At 31.3% G+C, this 18,857-nt stretch overlaps 2 long non-coding RNA genes across 9 annotated transcripts in view; one reads left to right on the forward strand and one right to left on the reverse strand.

The window, feature by feature from the left end:
• Nucleotides 1–18,857, reverse strand: part of LOC118197458 (uncharacterized) — a 471,813-nt gene that overhangs the window by 226,966 nt on the left and 225,990 nt on the right. The gene's annotated exons all lie outside the window — the stretch shown is intronic.
• Nucleotides 468–18,857, forward strand: part of LOC118197459 (uncharacterized) — a 51,636-nt gene continuing 33,246 nt past the window's right edge. The window contains exons 1-2 of the long non-coding RNA XR_004759607.2: nt 468–640; nt 13,213–13,282. This is a non-coding gene — a long non-coding RNA (uncharacterized LOC118197459). The remainder of the gene's footprint in view (nt 641–13,212; nt 13,283–18,857) is intronic.

The raw sequence follows: 18,857 nt of genomic DNA on the forward strand, positions 1-18,857 counted from the left end.
ACATAGCATTAATAAATTATGAATATATAGTAACAAATTGCTATTACTGAAAAGTTACTTGTGGAGGTACTTTCATTTCTTAAAAGTAAATCTAACCTTTAAAGTAATTACTTTGCAACGAGGAAATAGTAGCCAGCTTCTGATTTTAAGAACAACACCAAGCACAAAACATATGAAAGATGGCTCACTATAATACGCATTTTTCAGGTAATATAAATTTAATAGCTTTCTAAGCTTATCTTTTACAGACACAGACTTCATGTAAGATAGATGAAGGCCAACCGGTTAAGTTCATCATAATCATTCCAAAAAAGACCGGCATAGATAAGAAAATATACTTTCCTATGAAACAATATAATGGATAAAAGAAGGATAAAAATACACGAAAATGAAAGCCGTGACTTCACACTTTATAAGGTCTGCACATTTCGAACAGCTATCTTAATAAGGTATGCAGATCCTTTAAACACAAGCTGCCGAGGGACAAAGTTCATTGAAAGCAGCCCGCTGCGATAACATCTACGTGAATAACCAATAAAATGCAAATAGATCTTCTCATTCACAAGAAACTTCCATGGTAACGGAAAACCAAAAGTAACTTATACATTAAAGGAGGTCTTCCTTCCCCTTCCGAAAAAAAGTAAGTGGGTTCACTTCTATTTTTATTTTTATTTATTCATTTATTTTTGTGTGCGTGTACAAGAAATTGCAGGGGAGCAGGGGTTTACCTTCGGTAACCACGAAAAAATGACAGTTTAATATAAACACCATATAAAGATGAAATTTTGATATTTCCAATATATATACATATATTTTACATTTATTAGATTCTTTAAAATTTATTAATTATGAATTTCAAAATTTTCGTCTTTGTAAAACATTAGTTCTAAATTTCTTACTATATATATATATATGTGTGTGTGTGTGTGTGTGTGTGTGTGTGATGAAGCAGAGTTAGATGTAATGATGTAGGAGTGTTGATGCCGTAAATGCAGAAATATTGCCTTTGGTAGATGTTGATCCCTAATTGACAGCAAACTTGGCAGCCAAGGCAGATTAAATATTCATTTTTATTTCAATGAACATTTTGCGGGCACAAACAAATTGGCACACTAATCTTGGCTTTCCAAACACATTTAAATATTTCGATACTGTTGCGATAGGAAGAAAGCAGCGACTAAGCATCTTAGACTAGAGGTAGAAGCAAAATGCATAGTTATCCAATATGGCCGCTTATTATGACAAAAGTTAGTTTCGGTTCAGGATATTTTAAGTTGCGAATTAGCTATGTCATCATCGTTATGTTAAAGTCATTTGATATGGGTTAGTCTCGAAATGACGCAATTCAGAAAAAGTTATTATTATTTTTATAAGAGAGGTGGGAAATACCAAAGTTAAAATAAAGAATTAAATTGCTAATTTAAGTTAAAATGTTGATTTTTTTTGTCTTACATATTTACAAACAAAAGTTTAGAAATTTAAATTAGAGTTTCAAAGTCTCGCGGTGTGCAGGGAATTTAATTAAATAACCAAGAGATAACAATTAAATTACAAATTAAATAAAGGAAGTGGTTAATAATCTAACAGAAAATACGCGTATCAGAACTGTAACAAAAAACAAATAAACAAAGTAACATAATATATTTACGTAATTAATAAAACAAAATTAATATAAAAATGCTGTTGAAAATTCCTTGCTGTTTTTAAGGAATAGCCGAAGGATTTTCAACAGAGTCACCTTTCTGAATTACATTTAGATGATCGTGAATTTTGTAATAATTCAAAAGAAATAATTAAAAGAATTCGCTAAATAAAAATTAATTTAATTAAAATTATTAAATTAAAATCCTTTAAAAGAGCAATAAAATAAAAATTTATAATTTTAATTAATCATCAAGATATAATCGTCTCCGATGTGACCCAAAACAAAAATTGCTGCGAAAATAAATACATACTTGTATTATAAAAAGAATTCTCGAGTAAGAAACCCCACTAACCATTGGGTAAATCCAAAGCAGTGTGCTAAATAAATTTCGAACTCTCTCTCTCTCTCTATATATAAAATTGTATACATACAAACACTGTTACCATGAGTTACTTTGCAAAAAAGTTAACATTTGCTGCAAAAAAGTGGCTGTAATTTTTATCAACATTAACTTAGAAATTCATTTTTAAAATCACGTAAATGATTGTTTAAGACTGTAAGGAACATAACATTATCCTAAGAACAACTATATATATTAATTATTGCTTTCTGATGCAAAATATAGAATGAGGATAACTTGCTTAGAATATGTATGCTACATATATATATATATATATAATCAATAAAATATTTAATACAAACGTGCATATATAAATGTACATGTGTCAATGTGTATGATGTAAATGTATTATATATATAAAAGTAAATGTGATGTGTGTATCATCAGGTACACATACAAGTGTGTATATTACCGTTCTTACCTTAAATTTTGATATTAAATTTCTCGGATAGAGAAATAAAAAGCAATTAGGTAATAATAAGAAAGGAATCTGGATTTGCGTAACGATCTTCACCACGCTTCTTCTAAACAACAAAGGAATGATGCGCAGTATGACGGACAAGTGTTTTGTGATTCTCCATAGAGGCGTATAAAACTATCTTCTGGAATGTAAACAATACTGAGGCCTCATTAGTTGAATGTTCGATCCGAACATGCAAGTAATGAGACGTATGTAGTAGGAACTTCTTCTGTGAAGTTGTCTTTGCCATTAGACTGAAAAAATACATCAGTTAATAATTAAACAGTAAAAAGGATCGAATTTAATACTACCTCTTGAAGGCTTAAAGAAGAAAAATAAAAGTCCAAATATTGTTTTAATACAAAATGCAAATACTTTTCCGTATAATATTTGAAACAATTAAGTCAATTATGATACATTGAAGAGATTCACTTTCGTGGTCCTCCTCTCGATACCGAAATAAAAGCGTTTGTTAAAATAAAAGAAAAAAAAATGGAGGGGGGAAGTAATAATCGCGATGATAATTTCAAGAGAAGTATTAGTAAACATTACTTGCAGATATATTTATAAAAGCATCAAAGTTTCATTTCTGTAGTTCCAGAAAGTCTGGTTCATTCATTTCAACCGTATTTCTTCCAGCTCTAAAAATATTTCATCAGTGCCTCCTTTTTCGATTTCCAAAGTTTTCTTTCCAAAGTTCTAATACGATCCTCTTTATTTGGGCACAACTCCTTTTCGTAATAAAGAATACCTATGCCAATTTCCTTTTCTTTTTAACACTGATCAACAACTGTCAATTGCAGAACTAATTTTGCTTTGAGAATATACTTTTTGATTAGCTGTGATATCTTCGAGTTCAGCGAATATTTTTCGATAATAAACTATTAGATTCTGTGGGAAATTCATTCTATATCATTTTAATTAATAAACTTAAAAAATACAGAATTTATTTTTCCATTTAAATGAAGTCCATCAAGCTAGCAAGAAAATACTTTTCTTCACGAATTTACAAAATTTCGGGTAATTTTTTTAAATGGAATAGAATATATTAGAGAAAGAAAATAATCTAACCAGTTATTGTGAAGCATGCGAGAATTCAGCAAGTGGGATAAATAAATGTAAAATGCATTACCAAATTTAACGAATAATGAGCGTAGTTTCACTTCGTTTGTTTTAGATTTTTCAAAGGAAGAAGACAGTTTTTACTTATGTCAGTGTCACTCTTCAATACTGAATTCGGTATTTTATGCAATAAAGTTAACAGTATTTTGCTATACTGGGTATGAACGAATTTTGTGGCAACTCCATATAACTTGCAAGCTGACAAATAAAACCGTCTTTTTCAAATAATGTACACTTGCACTGCTTTCGCACGTACGCATTGTGAAAATACATATAAGTATAGTATTTTTCTATGACGAAAATCTATTGTTTTGGTTAAAAACTAGTATTTTCATTTAAGTCTGGTAGTCATTAAAAGCGACCTGTGCCCTCTAAATGGTACACGGCACAAAAAAACCGTCACAAGAGTCTCCAGTTTGATCATTAATGGTAACCAGGATATCTTTAGTATTATGCATAAGAGAAATATCAAACAAAAGAAATAAAATTTTATACACCTAAGCAAAAGAATCTTTGGAAAATTATCATTTAAGCAGGGATGCATAAGTATACTTGCCGTTTTATATTATTTTTCATTACGAAAATAAGTTAAGCGCTTATAAATTTTTATTGAAAATGACACACAATTTTCCAGTTCTTCCCCTTCCAAAAAATATGTGATTGCAAAAGTTTTGAAAGGTTATAGAGACATAAGAACTCTTTAAGCAGGAAAGATGAAAAATGAGCAACCGCCTTCGCCAGGAATCTAACTACGGACCTCTGGAATACGCGCCCAGCATGCAGACCACTACACCACGAAGGCACGCCAAGAAGGTGGGAGAAATATCTTATAAGGTGAATGATTTCTTCAATGCATTATAGCATGTTTCGCATAAACATGGAAATAAAACACTTTTGCCTCCATCCCGAAAGTTACATTAAACAGCATACAAGTTATTTAACCAAATAATCATTTGAAAACTTTTCCAAAAGAGTCTTAAAAGTGTTTTGCAATCTTATCGGTACACTGTGATTTACATGAAAGTTTTAAACGTGAAAAAGTAATTAGTGATTGACTAAAAAGAAAAAAAAAAAAATAAATAAATAAAAATAAAAATACTTTTGCTTTTAGCCTTCCTCTTCTAATACATGTATAATATTTACACATGTAGAGATTTTAAAAAGGAAAATGACATTCGTTTCATAGAATGCACTTTAATATTTTTCCGCACAGTTTTTATTTTAAGGCTACCAAAATAGTCTGCATCAACTTAATTATATTCTAATTAAAATTTGGAAGATATATTTATAGTAATAAAATAAGATCTACAAAAAGCTGGTAATTATAAAATATTTACGATTTGAGCGCTGAAATTTCTATATTCTTCCTCAGATCTGCTTCATTAATTTAATTTATCTTTTGTGCAATGCGGGAGCAAAATCTCCCAAATGTGTATAAAATGAGCAATCGTGAAAATATTTAGTGTCGTATGATTACCCCACACTCAATAGTTAAAAATGAGTCTTAAATGCAATTTTTTCTTTGAAAGAAAGTATTAAACTTCTGTAATAAAAACTGGATTTGAAAATAGGAATTATTTCACATTTAAAGTATGATATTCTTGTTCTTTTTTTTTAAGAACTGATTGCATATATTGCGTTAAGAAGAAAACATGATATTAAGCAAATAATTTAATCTCATTTCCCAGTAAAATTCATGTACCGTTCTGTATTTTCCCACCAGAACAGTAAAAAAAAAAAAAAAAATTCCGCACCTATAACCTACTTTACTGTTGTATTACATATGCCCCCCCCCATTGCCAAGGAATTCTTATCCAAAAAAATCAAGGTGGAAGGGGGAGTGAGACAAGAGGGGAAAAAGTTTGAAACGGATTCTCTCACTTGGAACTTCTGGTGGAAGTAGAAACATTCCCACCCATAATACACGCATTCTCACTTCTGTTTTTCTTTCGAATGTGGATGAAAGAATTCTAACTTCCATCATCAGAAAGCCATCGATTCAAGGTTTAGAGGCTGGACAAGAAAGGCTTTCCATTCTTAGAAGCGAAGAATTTTCCCACCTAAGGTACCAGTTAATGGTTCTGAAAGTGGTCCGTACCCCCTTACTACGCCGGTTCTGCTTGATTACCAACTACTGATGATTTCCATCTGCAATTGCTTCGGGGCTTTCATGTGTGTATGTACCAATGGTCGGCGGCAGAAATTTTAATGCTTTGATCAAATGAAACATCTTTCCTCTGGACTCCTTTTTTTTTAATCATTTTTATCTTTTTTCATTCCCCCTTTCGTGCATTGCTTAAGTCTCTGATCAATAATGAATGTTACCTAAAAACATCTGCCTGTCAAAGATTATGATCATTTGCAAAAGAAATGAAACAGATTCCAAATGAATATTTTGCTTATCGATTCACAACGCTCAATTAAGCAGTCACACGGTGTTTGAAAGCTAATTATACACATTAGTACAAATTTTACAAAATTAAGCGCATTAGTCTAGCTTCTACAAAATTCTTACCGTCAAGAAATGACAACTTTGATCTATATTACTATAACAAGAGCAAATCTTTTCAGTGCAAATATATTATTAAGTAATAAAAATCAAGCAATTTAGTAAAAAACGACTCTTAAAATTCAGGACACAAATAGCAGTTCCACTCTCATCGTAAATGTATATGTACAAAATTTTCTTAAATCTTACATTTTCTATACAAGCTTTTTTAATTTACAATTTAAAAAACTTGAATAGAAATTATTCAGGTGTACAACATTTCGTAATATTTCTTAAAATCTAACGATACATATTTCTACAAATTTGCTCCCAGTGGCAGAAGATTACATTTTACTGGTTACTTCAGTGAAACCATAAAATTAAAAAGAAAAGAAATCCGATATGTGCATGCATTGAATTTATTATAGTTGAAGGCACACATTCGAATATATATGTTTCAAGGCAGAAGAGAAACACGCCAAAGTAAAACATAAAATTAGCAAAGCAATTGCGTTTGGCGTAGATTTTAGTCTAGATTCTATCGATTTCGAGGGCAAACAGGTACACTTCATCTTGCAGATTTCTTTGCTTCTGATGAAGAGAGACCTGTACCTGCTTGCCCTCGAAATCGACCGATTTCTTCACTAAAATCTATGCCAAACACAAACTTTTTGCTTTAGTAATTTTATACGCATCTTTATTCAACTTACTTTCCTAACTTTGATAAACAAATGCTGAAAAACTGAAACAGGAAAAAATGACATGGTTATGTTGCATCACGAATACCATTATTTCGACTCTGCATTCGGTTCTGTTTACGTTGATTTTTGCGACTTTATACATTGTCTCCGACTTATTCTCTTTGTAATATTAATGGTTTAAGTAATAATATTGTTTTCCTTGTTTTATAAGGAGGGTCGAACGGTTTAGCAAATGGCTAACCAAGTAATAATGCGATATTTTATAATTTTCGAAAAATCAGTTGATATTTGTTAAATATCAAATTAATATTTAAAATATTCTGAGACTATCTGAATAAAAAAGTCTGTATGATAAATTCTGGGAGCAGGTTTCATTAAAAATTTATTTACTTCATAATACTTGAAGATTATATCCTTAATTGAATTTAGAAAATTATTTATTATTTTTTTATTTGACTTTTAATCTCAAATCTAGTCATATCAAATTTGTGTTCCTACCTGAGTTTTATGTCTCCGTTTATATGAATGACGGCCAAATTCTGCATATATCAAGATCCAAATAAGAGATTTTCTGGCTCCACGGGCAGCATATTATGCTTACTTGAGTCAATATTAAGAAGTCCACCACAAAATAATGTATATAGAAATGTACATATATAGTATATATATGTGCACATACAGACTTATGATATATATATATGATAATTTATTTACTAAAGAAATATTGATTATATTATCTCCTAAGATTAATTTTAGTAGAATTATCATAAAAGAGTGAATCCATTACAAGGGTGACAATTACTCGAGTAATATCAATTTTACTGCAGAAATTGCTTTTCACTCAAAATTGAATTAGCTAAAATGCTTAATCGGAATGAGTTCTTTAGTGCTCTGCATTGCTTCTTGATCCCTTCTATTCACGGAAATATTTGGCCTAGCTTGAATTGCCGGTTTGGCATCGCCTTATTTCTTGAGTAAAGGACGAAACACCTTCGTATTTATTTCTTAATTATTGTTCATTGAACGGGAGTTGGTTTGTTCCCCTTGAAAAGTCAACCAATTTCCGATCAATGGCAATGATTACTTGCAATTAATTTAATTACTTGCTTTTAATTTATTTCTTTTTACAGTTGAAATTTTGTTATTCATGATTTAATTCAAGTCCCCGTTAAACATTTTTAACAATTTACATTCAAGTTACTTTAAAAGAATTTTCGAAATTGAACTTATTAACTATGGATTCACTCTTTTCAGATAATTCTACTAAAATTAATCTTAGGAGATAATATAATCAAAATTTCTTTAGTAAATAAATTATTATTAACTTACTTTGCAGCCATTGCGCAAGTAGTAGAATAACTCGATTTCGCACTAAGTGAATTTAAGATCATACAACATTTATATATATATAGTAGAAAGAACAAACGATAAAAGACCTATGTGGTCAAAAATTTTGCGCATTGTGCTGCAAAATTAAAGAAATTAGAAGATACATTTTAGTACGCTAAAAAACTGTTACTCCGCTAAAACTTCAACATAAGCAAATTTAGTTGCCATGAATTGTGTTAAAAGAGAAATATACATTTGAATATTTACAAGTAAAAATTAACAAAAATAGTAAGCTATATGTTAAACTAATTAAGTAAATTTAAAACATAGTAAAAGTACTAATCAATTGATCGAGGTGAAAATAAAAATAAAATAAAAATTAAGAAGCGAAGAATGGTTGATTAGCCCAATTCGAAGTTCATTTTGGCACGTCAGGAGAAGTTTTTTCAATGAATTTCGAACTACGCTAACTCCATCACGCGTTTCGCCGAAACAGACCATTGAAACTGTACGCGACACATTTTTTAATGAATTAAATCAACTATGTCTAAACACATTTTTCAATGAATTAAACAAAAACTTTAGTCTCAATTCTCCGTTCCATTTTCCCGACGCGTCCGCTTACATTAATTAACACATTGAAGTGTGAAAAAGATAATAAATAAATAATGGAAAGGAAATGCCGATGTACAATAATAATAATAATAATAATAATAAATAGCGATATGCTGTTAGTCAAAATATACAAGATCTTATGGGTGGACCTGCGAGCTTAAAAAGTTAATACTTTGTAAAAGTACCGTAAACTATATTTAAATCAAAACGTAAAAGATAATATAATATAATAGACGAATTGAAGCAAGGGTCTTGCCAAGACCTAGAAAAAATCCTTTAGAGAAAAAAATTATTAAAAACAGACCTGTACCATTGTCGTCTTCTTTGGTCAACGAGGAAACTCGAAAAGGGTGGGCAAACCCCGTGCGTGCCCCCTGCCCTCCAACTCGACGGATGAATATATATACATATTGACTTAAAGAAAAGAATCTAAAGTTAAAAGTAAATTGGAGTCAAAGCAAGGTTATTTCTCAAAAATATTAATAATTGCAACTGTGTATAAGAGGTATAACACAATATCCCAAACAAATCAAAATTAAAATAAGAATTCATAGTAGTACAAACTCTAAAAATAAACAGGAAAATGCAAAAAAAGGAAAAAGAAATGCACGTTAATAAAAATATAAATTAATTTCCTTTTACTGAAACTCCAATTCAGAACTCAACAGGGGAAAATGAATTAAAGCTTCATAAAGGTCGATTAATATGTTTCGAAAACGTGTTTCGTTCTTCTGGTTCATTTGAGATCAAAAGCCGAAAAAAGAATGTATCAAATTTTCATTTAAGATATTAAAGTTCATATAAAACTGAAAAATCGAATCTCAAATGTACCGGGATTTTTCCTACACGCCTTCGAAACACTTAGTAAAACGAATAAAAGATATTATTGTACTAAATTGACTACTCAAAAATAAATAAATAAATAAATAAATATATAAGAGAAAGAGAGAGCATATTTTTATTATATTAATACTTAAAATTATCATCACTGCATTTTCCACAATGAGCAAAAGAAATTAAAATGGTAGCATCGGAAATCGTTGATTCCTTGTGAAACACGTGTCATTTTAAAATCTTTTAAACTAAATTAATATGATACTTAACAAGTGCAAATTAATATATTTATTGAAATATTTTCAAAATTTTTCATGGTAACAGTTTGTTAACAAAATATCTGTCGTTCAAAAAATTTTTTCTTTGCTTATTCTAAACATCTGTATCGCAATTTCTTTTGTTTTCCGAACGTCGTTTTCATAAGAATAAGAGAAAAAGTAATATATGAGATTTACAAAAGAAAGACCTGTTTCACCTGCTTGAAACATTGTTATTTCATACAATATAACGACAGGTCACATATCGCATAATACGAAGCAGATATAAGTTTTTGTATTAAATATTCTTTATGTAATTCGACAAACACAAAGCGATAATTAGTTTTGCGTCACGTATGCTATATTTGCTCTAAAGTTATACAATGCACTATTACAACCATTCGCTATTAAATTTCGTATGTAGAGGGTAGAGGTAGCTTTATAAAATATGAATCACTAAGAGAAAAGAAAAAAATCTGAAAACTTTCAGATTTTACGTTACGCCCAATGGGACTTTTTTTTTACATTTTGTGTGTTACCTTTATTTATTAAATATCATGTTCTTCGTACTTAAACCAAAAAATTCACTTCAAGAGCAATATCGCAAAAATATTTTAAAATGAACATATCTATAGAATTTCGAGATACACAGTCTCGCGCTGGAGATAATTCCCCCCCCCTCCGTATAGCGTTGCCATTACTTGCTTTGAAATCGTTGAGTTTGTTAATCAAGAATTCGAAATTCGCTAATTATTACGAAATATGAAATCGATAATAAAACAAATTCCAAATTAGGGCTTCCAGACGCCCATATTCGGTGGATGATTACATTATTCAAAAGTTGATGGCTCTAGATACCGTTGTTTTATCACAATGCGAGAAACGTACATACTTTTATGCAGATTCTTCATTATTTAATTTCTTTAACTATAACACAGGACGATAATATTTGGTGGCAACAATCTGAAAAGTGATTCGCCATTTATAGTGAATGGACGCAAAATACTAAAACGAAATTAATAGCCCTTCTGGGCTAAAGCATTTTGGGCTTAAAAAAAAGAAATCCCCCATTATTAAATTAAAATAAACCAAATACCTTTGCATTTTTAAGTCTTATCAATGACAGATAAAATGAAAACACCGGTGAAATTTAGAAATTATCGGCGTGATACAAAAAGGTATGGGCTATAAAACTATTTATATTATCGTCAGAGAGAGGCCCATTTTACCCCGTAGACGATTTCTAAACACAGTACATCAAATAATTTTAGATACTGTTAATTGAGCAAACTTACTTTTACACATACATCATACATGTATATCTATATATCTATATAAACTAGAAATTAATGTATGATCTACTTTCTAATTTATGACAAAATTCACGATGCTAAATTCTGTACCTTATATAAAATCTTACAGTAGATTTTTATATAGTTATAATAAATTATTATGTATAAAATCTTACAATAGATTTTTATATAGTTATAATAAATTATTATATAGCTTGAATTTTCTTACATTAATTAATTTTTAGAAAGATGATTTTAACACGTTAATTTTTATTATCGCTTTTAATTTTATTCTTAACTATTGTGAACTAAAGGCGAAGATAACATATTTGCGGGTGGTTTCAGGAAAAAAAAATTGGATTTTTAAATTAAACATTTTTTAAAGCCACTCGCAGATTAGCGAATCGTATTTGGATTTTGATTGAAGATAAATTGGCTTGTTTTATGTGATTGGTTAGTTTATGTGATTGATTTTTAATGAGAATAAATTCGTTTATTTACGACAAAGTCTCGAAGGCTATCTGCCTGAGTGGAAGGATGCCTTCGTGGAGGAATTTCTAAGGGAAACTGCTCGCATGCACATTACACATGAGGAAAACCATGAAACCCTGCAGGCAGCTACCCCCTTCGCGGGATTTGAACCTTGAACCGAACTACCAGGGTACAGCGTCTTTACCGCTCGGCCGCTGACAGGGGCCGAGAACAAATTTATGTTGATATCGGTTATTGCTTTGCAGAACTCCTATCTCAGAGCGATTAATTTTCGTTATTTAATTTATTTGACTGATTTCGTTTTCAATTTTATAAAACTATTTTATAAACTTTTTATATTTTTATAACTTTAAAATTTTTTACCTCAATTTATGGTGACAGGTATCGTCTTCAATGTCTTACATTTTGTAGTAAATTGTAACTGTCCTAAGAAGTAGATTATACACTTATTTCTAGTTTAAATACAAATTATTAACGCTACATTTGCGCTTAATTTTTACTAAATGATATTCATATATTTTTAGTTTAAAGTTTTATATAGATATGTTATTTAAAAGGCAGTAAACACTCAATAAAGAAATGTTTCATTGAATTAGTAAAGCATTGAAACGCAATACAAACGCAAAACGACATACAATCACGATTTTTGGAATAGTATTGATATCATAATATTTTATTTTCAATTAAGCTAGAAATAGGCATTTCACCCACAAATAAACATAAAATACCTCATGGTAGTAAAAATAACTGATACGTGCATCATTATTAAGCATAGCCAGAAGACCATCTAAGACGTTATTCTCGGCAAATTAGCAACTTTCAAGGGTATTTGACACATGCTGTTGTATAACGACTTTTAAAATTTCCATTGAAATAGTTATTTCTGCATACTTTGACTTCAGGCAACACCATACTTTGAAATCAAGAGTTTCAGGTTTAGCGTGCTGGTCAGTCATGCATGCCAGAAGTAATGGCTTATATAGCCTCTCCAAAAGTTTAGAGCAAAATTTATTTACAGCTGTAGCAATATCAAGTGATGTTCTGTCCCCCACACAAGTCACAAAATCCAGTGTTTGCCAGGTTAAGAAAAAGTGCCGTTCGTTGACAAACTATCGTAATGCCTATCTGTGAAAAGCCATATATCAAAATTTCGAAGTGCAGCGCCATCTAGCGGAAATAGTCGAAACTGAAAATGAATGTAATACAATTCTCGTTCTTTTCCACAATTCCTTATTGTCGATAGATTTATATTTCTAAAATGATGCTCAAACTGATCACGCCTAATGTTAGGTCTCGGCAAGCTTCTTGTCATTTGTTTTTCATGATACGGAGAATTGGTATGAAAATTAATACGATGTGACTTCTGAACAATATTTGTAATTATGAATAAGTGCAAGAACAATAATTTACTAATAACGAATAAAAGATTTTACTTAAAATTTTGTTTTAAAAATCGGTCAACTCTTTTTGCGTTTGCGAACTAAAGAAGAACAACAAATATTACAGAGCGTTTGAAACTGATTAGTAAAATAATTTTTAACTTTTGTTTTTTCACATTTTTCTATATACTTTTGCAGGTTCTTTTGTATGCAGTGGCTTTGTAATATGAAAAAAAGGAAAGAAATATTAAATTCTGTCAAATTAAGGGTAAGATCTAATTTATTGATTCAAAAGTGAATTTCGTGTGATTATACATTTAAATGAATCTCATGTAATTATATTTATTTATACCTCATATGAATGAGTCTCATGCTTAACTAACTTGATGTGGTAATTTTATGTTAACAGCCAATGAACTCTGCATACAAAGTTATGAAAGGTTAGTTTAAAAAATCATAAAAGATACTAATTAAAAAGACATTTTTGATGAAAGTCAGTCGTATCACCTAATGTCGGTGATACATGACGTACATACATAGTGGATATGAGTAAAATAATCAATGCTTTGAAAAAATTTTAATGTCGAACGAATCCTTTGATACAATTGTTTCAGCATCTGCCATTAAAATAATTCAGAGCTTTATGTCTCTCAGTGCAACAGTTTTGATAAATAAGCCTCTAAATTAATGCTTAAATCATTATGTATAAAAATAGCAAGTATATCAAAACTGAAAAGTAAAAAATATCAGATATGCATTAAGAGCAAAAATAGCCAGTAAATAAAATTTTTAAACAATTAAGTAAAAAATTAATTAAAAAAACTGATAGAATTAATTAATTTTTGCAAATTATTACAAATTTATCCTTTTTAACTTACTTTCCAAACTGCAACTTCCTTCTGAAATGTACATAAATGTTCCAAAATTAACGCAAGATTTGAATTTGGCGCCATTTTTGCATTAAGTTGTTGGCAACCCTGAAAAAAGAACAGTCTGAAAGCCGAGAGTTTAGGATTGGTGAAAATGGAGCGTTATACGATACAACAACTTGTCTTCATTATTGAACAATATTTAAAAAATAATGAAAGTTTGGCGGCCGCAGTTCGAAAATTTTATACAAAATATAGTAAAAATAGTGTTTTAACGTCGTCAACTGTGAAAAGATTAATTGAAAAATTCGTGGAGACTGGATCAGTTGGAGATGCTAAACACACCGGTCGTCCGAAAACAAGCCGTTCAAATGTCAATATTGAAGCAGTGCGTGAGAGTGTTGGTGAAAACCCAGGAACATCATTTCGGCTTCCAAATTTCAAGAAGCTCTCTACAACGTATACTCACAAAAGATCTGTGTCTTCATGCTTACAAAATTCAATTAACACAACAACTGAAGCCTAATGACCATGAACAGAGAAGACAGTTTGTGGAATGGAATCATCAAAAAGTGGATGCTGGTTTTTCGAGCAAAATAACCCTAAGCGATGAAACACATTTTCACCTCGATGGCTTTGTTAATCGCCAAAATTGTCGTGTTTGGGGTTCGGAGAACCCACGTGTGATTAGCAAAAAACAAATGCACCCACAACGTGTCACTGTTTGGTGGGGATTTTGGGGAGGCATCATCGGACCATACTTTTTTGAGAATGAGGCTGGTCAAGCAGCAACTGTTAATGATGCTCGATATCGCGACATGATAACACATTTCTTTCTGTGAAAATTGGATGACATCGATGTGGCCAATATGTGGTTTCAACTAGACGGTGCCACATGCCATACAGCCAATGAAACAATTCAATTACTGCATGAGACATTTCCTGATCGTGTAATCTCTCGTTTCGGTGATCAGAATTGGCCCCATAGATCATGTGATTTAACACCATTAGATTTCTTCTTATGGAGTTATTTGAAGTTAAAGGTCTATTTCAACAATCCCACAACCACACGTGCATTACAAGAGGAAATTAAACGTTACATCAACGAAATTCAGCCACAATTATGCAGAAAGGTCATGAAAAATTTCGACGAAAGGGTGTATATGTGCCAGCAAAGCCGTGTAGGCTATTTGCCCGATGTGTTATTCCATAAATAACCCTACCCTATGTACTTTATGATTCACTTAAAAAATAAATATCTAAAGACTAAAAACTATATTGAATTCAAATCTTGCGTTAATTTTGGGACACCCTATATGTACTTTTCTCAAAGTGTACATCCTTAAAATCATAAGATATTTTTAAGGTAAAAAGGATATCTGTGCATTTTTTCTCAAGGAAAACGCCAGACTATATACAAGGGTTTGTTGCAGGAATGACTTTAATTTTTCAAAATCTAAATGGAGAAGAAAGCGTAGCTCTGATCAAACAAATGCTGGGTACAGCCAAAGACGAACTAGTGTAGCTGTGAGTTTTAGGGGCTTTCACTTCAGCTATTAAACGACATGGCATCTTAATTAGTAATCCTTTCAATATCGTAATTCGAAGCTTTTATGAACCATTGATGACGGGATGTATCCACATCTTGACAATTATAAATAAGATATGAGTAACAGTCCGAATTTGTGAAAGCATGGAAGCTTGGAAACTGATTTCACTGTCTGTAATTGATAAGAACTTTTAGATAATCGCGTTTTCCAAAGCCATAAATTTTTCTGATTCTGATCTATCTGGCAAAATTCTAAAAATAATGAAGGCTATGAATCTGAGGCGTCAGGTAGGGAAATCAGTGCCCTAGACCGAGAAAATTAGGATTTAATTAATATTTTGTTTTAATGTAGTGAACAGCAGAATTAATTGTCCCATTAATGATTTCTTTTTGGTTATCAGTAATATATATATATATTTTATTTTTACTTTTCTTAAGAGCATTCACACCCAGCAATAATGGACTAGTTTTATGCTGTTTCCCGAAGAAAAATCCAAATAATCCGAAGATCAGTCTTCAGTTTCAAAATATTAGATATCCCTTAAAAACCTCCTGTCTTCTATTTGATCATAGTGCCTATAAAAATACGCACCAGTACATTTGTACATTAAAAAAATTCGACCCTTGTCTTTTGTTAGTAAAAACGGCAAAAATGCGAGAATGATAAGTTTGGAAATACCGTATTTCTAATCTGATCTTTTCATTTCCAGTATAATACTATAGAAATGCAAATCTTTTAATCTCTTTCTTTTTAATCTAGACTTTATATTCTGAATATATGTATTTAATTTGCTGCGTATACAGGGTGGTCCAAAAGTTTATGGATAACTTTTAATCAAACATATAAAAATAAGCTATTTTTACATAGAAACATGGTCGTAAATGCAACTTCCGTGGGATTCTGGTGCGGGAAAAGCAAAAGATGAAGTAATGCAAGCAAGATAATGCAGCATATTTATTAAACATATGTATACTTTCAGTTTCAGAGCAAGTTCTTTAAGTTCACGGGAGTATATGCCTAGGAATACTAACTGGTGGTTCATTAAGCGTCTTCAAAAACATCAGCACTTCATAAATCTTGCAACAAGGACAGTGTCACAGCTACAAAGTTCTCGCACATAAACCACTAAAGGTTAACTCCGAGGAAGAAATAAATGGGGAACGAAGCGAGTGATCATGGCAGCCCGAAAGAAAGCTTATCCATTTTGAACATTGGCGTTTCCAATGATAGCGACTCATACTGCCCAACGTCATTTCTGACAAACAACGCTCTTATAATAAGCGGCATAAGCGGATAGTATTGGCGGGCATATGTTTTTGTGTGAAAATGGTTCGTTTCTGTATGATACAAAGTTTTGAACCTGTAATATAAAATAGTAAAATTTTCATAATGTTTTGGGATAAGACTGACCTCCATACAACCAAGTGTAAGAGGAATTATATTTTAAAGTTCTCTTACCCCAATCCCCGAAACGTGCACACCAAAGTAATGTATACACCGAGAAAGAAAGTTATAGACCAAAAAAGGGAAAACGCATACATCAAAATAATTAAACTTTGGTGTTACCTTTCCTCTTTCTCCTTTTTCTCATTTCATTGTACTTTTGTATATGGAGTTTTCGCTGATTCAACAAAAATTATAAAAATTTTTTTCTGTTTCACATTATCATTACTAAAATGATTGACGCGTTTTGTGCATTGCTTAAAATTTTTTTCCATATGTGCACCTTGCGCCCTGTATTTAAAAAAAACATAAAACCTTACCCCAGTTTTATTTAAGCTTCAAAATTTCCATCCAAAAATGACTCTTATTATATAGATATTGTGCGCTTTAATTGGTCGCATTTTTGAAGTCTACTATTATGTAATTAACCCGCTACACTGTTTTATAAATAAACTGCAACTAAATTTATGTTATTTCGTATTAGACACGAAAGAGAATGGTTTAAAATTAGCGTAAAGATTCTAAAAATATTATTACTATCCTTTTAGCTTATGTTACTTATGTTAAGATTTCTTAACATATCTCAGTAATAAAGCTTTGCCCCCACACCTCCCAAAGATAGAAACTATTTTTCTCTACACGTATGCTGAGGTCATTTCTCATTTGTAGGAAAGCATGTAGTCCAATTCTCGAAAAAGAGCAAATATAATTAAAAAAAAATAGCCATGTTATGTGCATCAGAGTGCTAGCAAATTATACATCTATTAGTGTACTTCCTGCCTTGTGCATGACAGTCCAAAGAGGAAGCGGAATCAGTTCCGTTCCTAACGATCATTACAAAAGTTCTTTGAAAATGATAAATTTCATTATCTTATGTTTCGTGCACGTATTTTGTAAGACTTTGAAAACACACATGATTTCAGCATGATTAATGATAGCCGACAACCTTTTCTTGGATATTTAGAATTTTAAATGGAGGTGCTCTTAATTATGTTCAAAATGTCGGCTTTGCTGCGAAATCTTTTTTATGAATCCTTGAACTGAGAGTGAGTAGTATTTCGTCCTGAATTGAAGCACATACATAAAAGCATAAATAAAGAGTTCTCGTGGAATTCAAAAGTAAAAAGCACACAATTAATTGTTCAGAAAGCTTCTAAACAATTTAACGAAATGACTTGTTAATCATTTTGGTTAAGTTAGTAGCTTACGATAAATTTTGATGACAAAACTTCGCAATATTTAATCAGATCCCTTTGTATTTAAATAAAATAATTTATTACAAATTCCTTAAAAGGATTGTTAAATCCGTCTAAAAAATTCGACATTGTTATTAGTATCCTTAAACAAGATCGCTATTATTTTCATGATGAGTAACACGAAACATAAATATAGTAGTAGTAAAAATGTTGCCGCCGAACAACAGGGATAGTGGTTAGTGTCGCTGACTGCCGTGCCGAAGGGCCCGGTTTCGAATAGTGTCGTATGGCATGGCGGCACTCTAAATATGCGGCGAGCCGAAAGTCCTCTCGTGTGGTTTGATGGAAGGGGAGAGAGGTGGGAGACCCTCGAACTCGTCCCCACCCCCGAGGTGCTCTCCATCAAAATTGGGGGCGGAACTGAGCTAAATTGCACTGTCACCTGTAAAGTGCTCAAGGCTGTTGCCAAAGACAGGCGTACCTTTCTCTCCTTGCCAAGGGGTATTTCGTGGGCTTGTTCTGATGTTACTGTCAGGCAAGTGAGATAAATCACAACACAAAGTGTGGCCTCTGTGGCTGCCAGATGTTGAAGGTAAGTGGTAGGAAAGACAAGGTTTCAAATATCTCACCAATCAAAGAAAGGGGGGAAAAAAGAAGAAAATTTTGTTTTGATTTGCTGTGAAAGCCTGCAATGACATGCAGTAATCTGAAATCATGTTATTAGTTGAAATGCATTTTTTACGCTTGCCTAAAATACTTTTCATTTCCGCTTTTTTTATGAGAAG

Source organism: Stegodyphus dumicola, chromosome X1, assembly GCF_044657685.1.
Source record: "Stegodyphus dumicola isolate Sdum_Otavi_A_Nest chromosome X1, ASM4465768v1".
NCBI lineage: Eukaryota > Metazoa > Arthropoda > Arachnida > Araneae > Eresidae > Stegodyphus > Stegodyphus dumicola.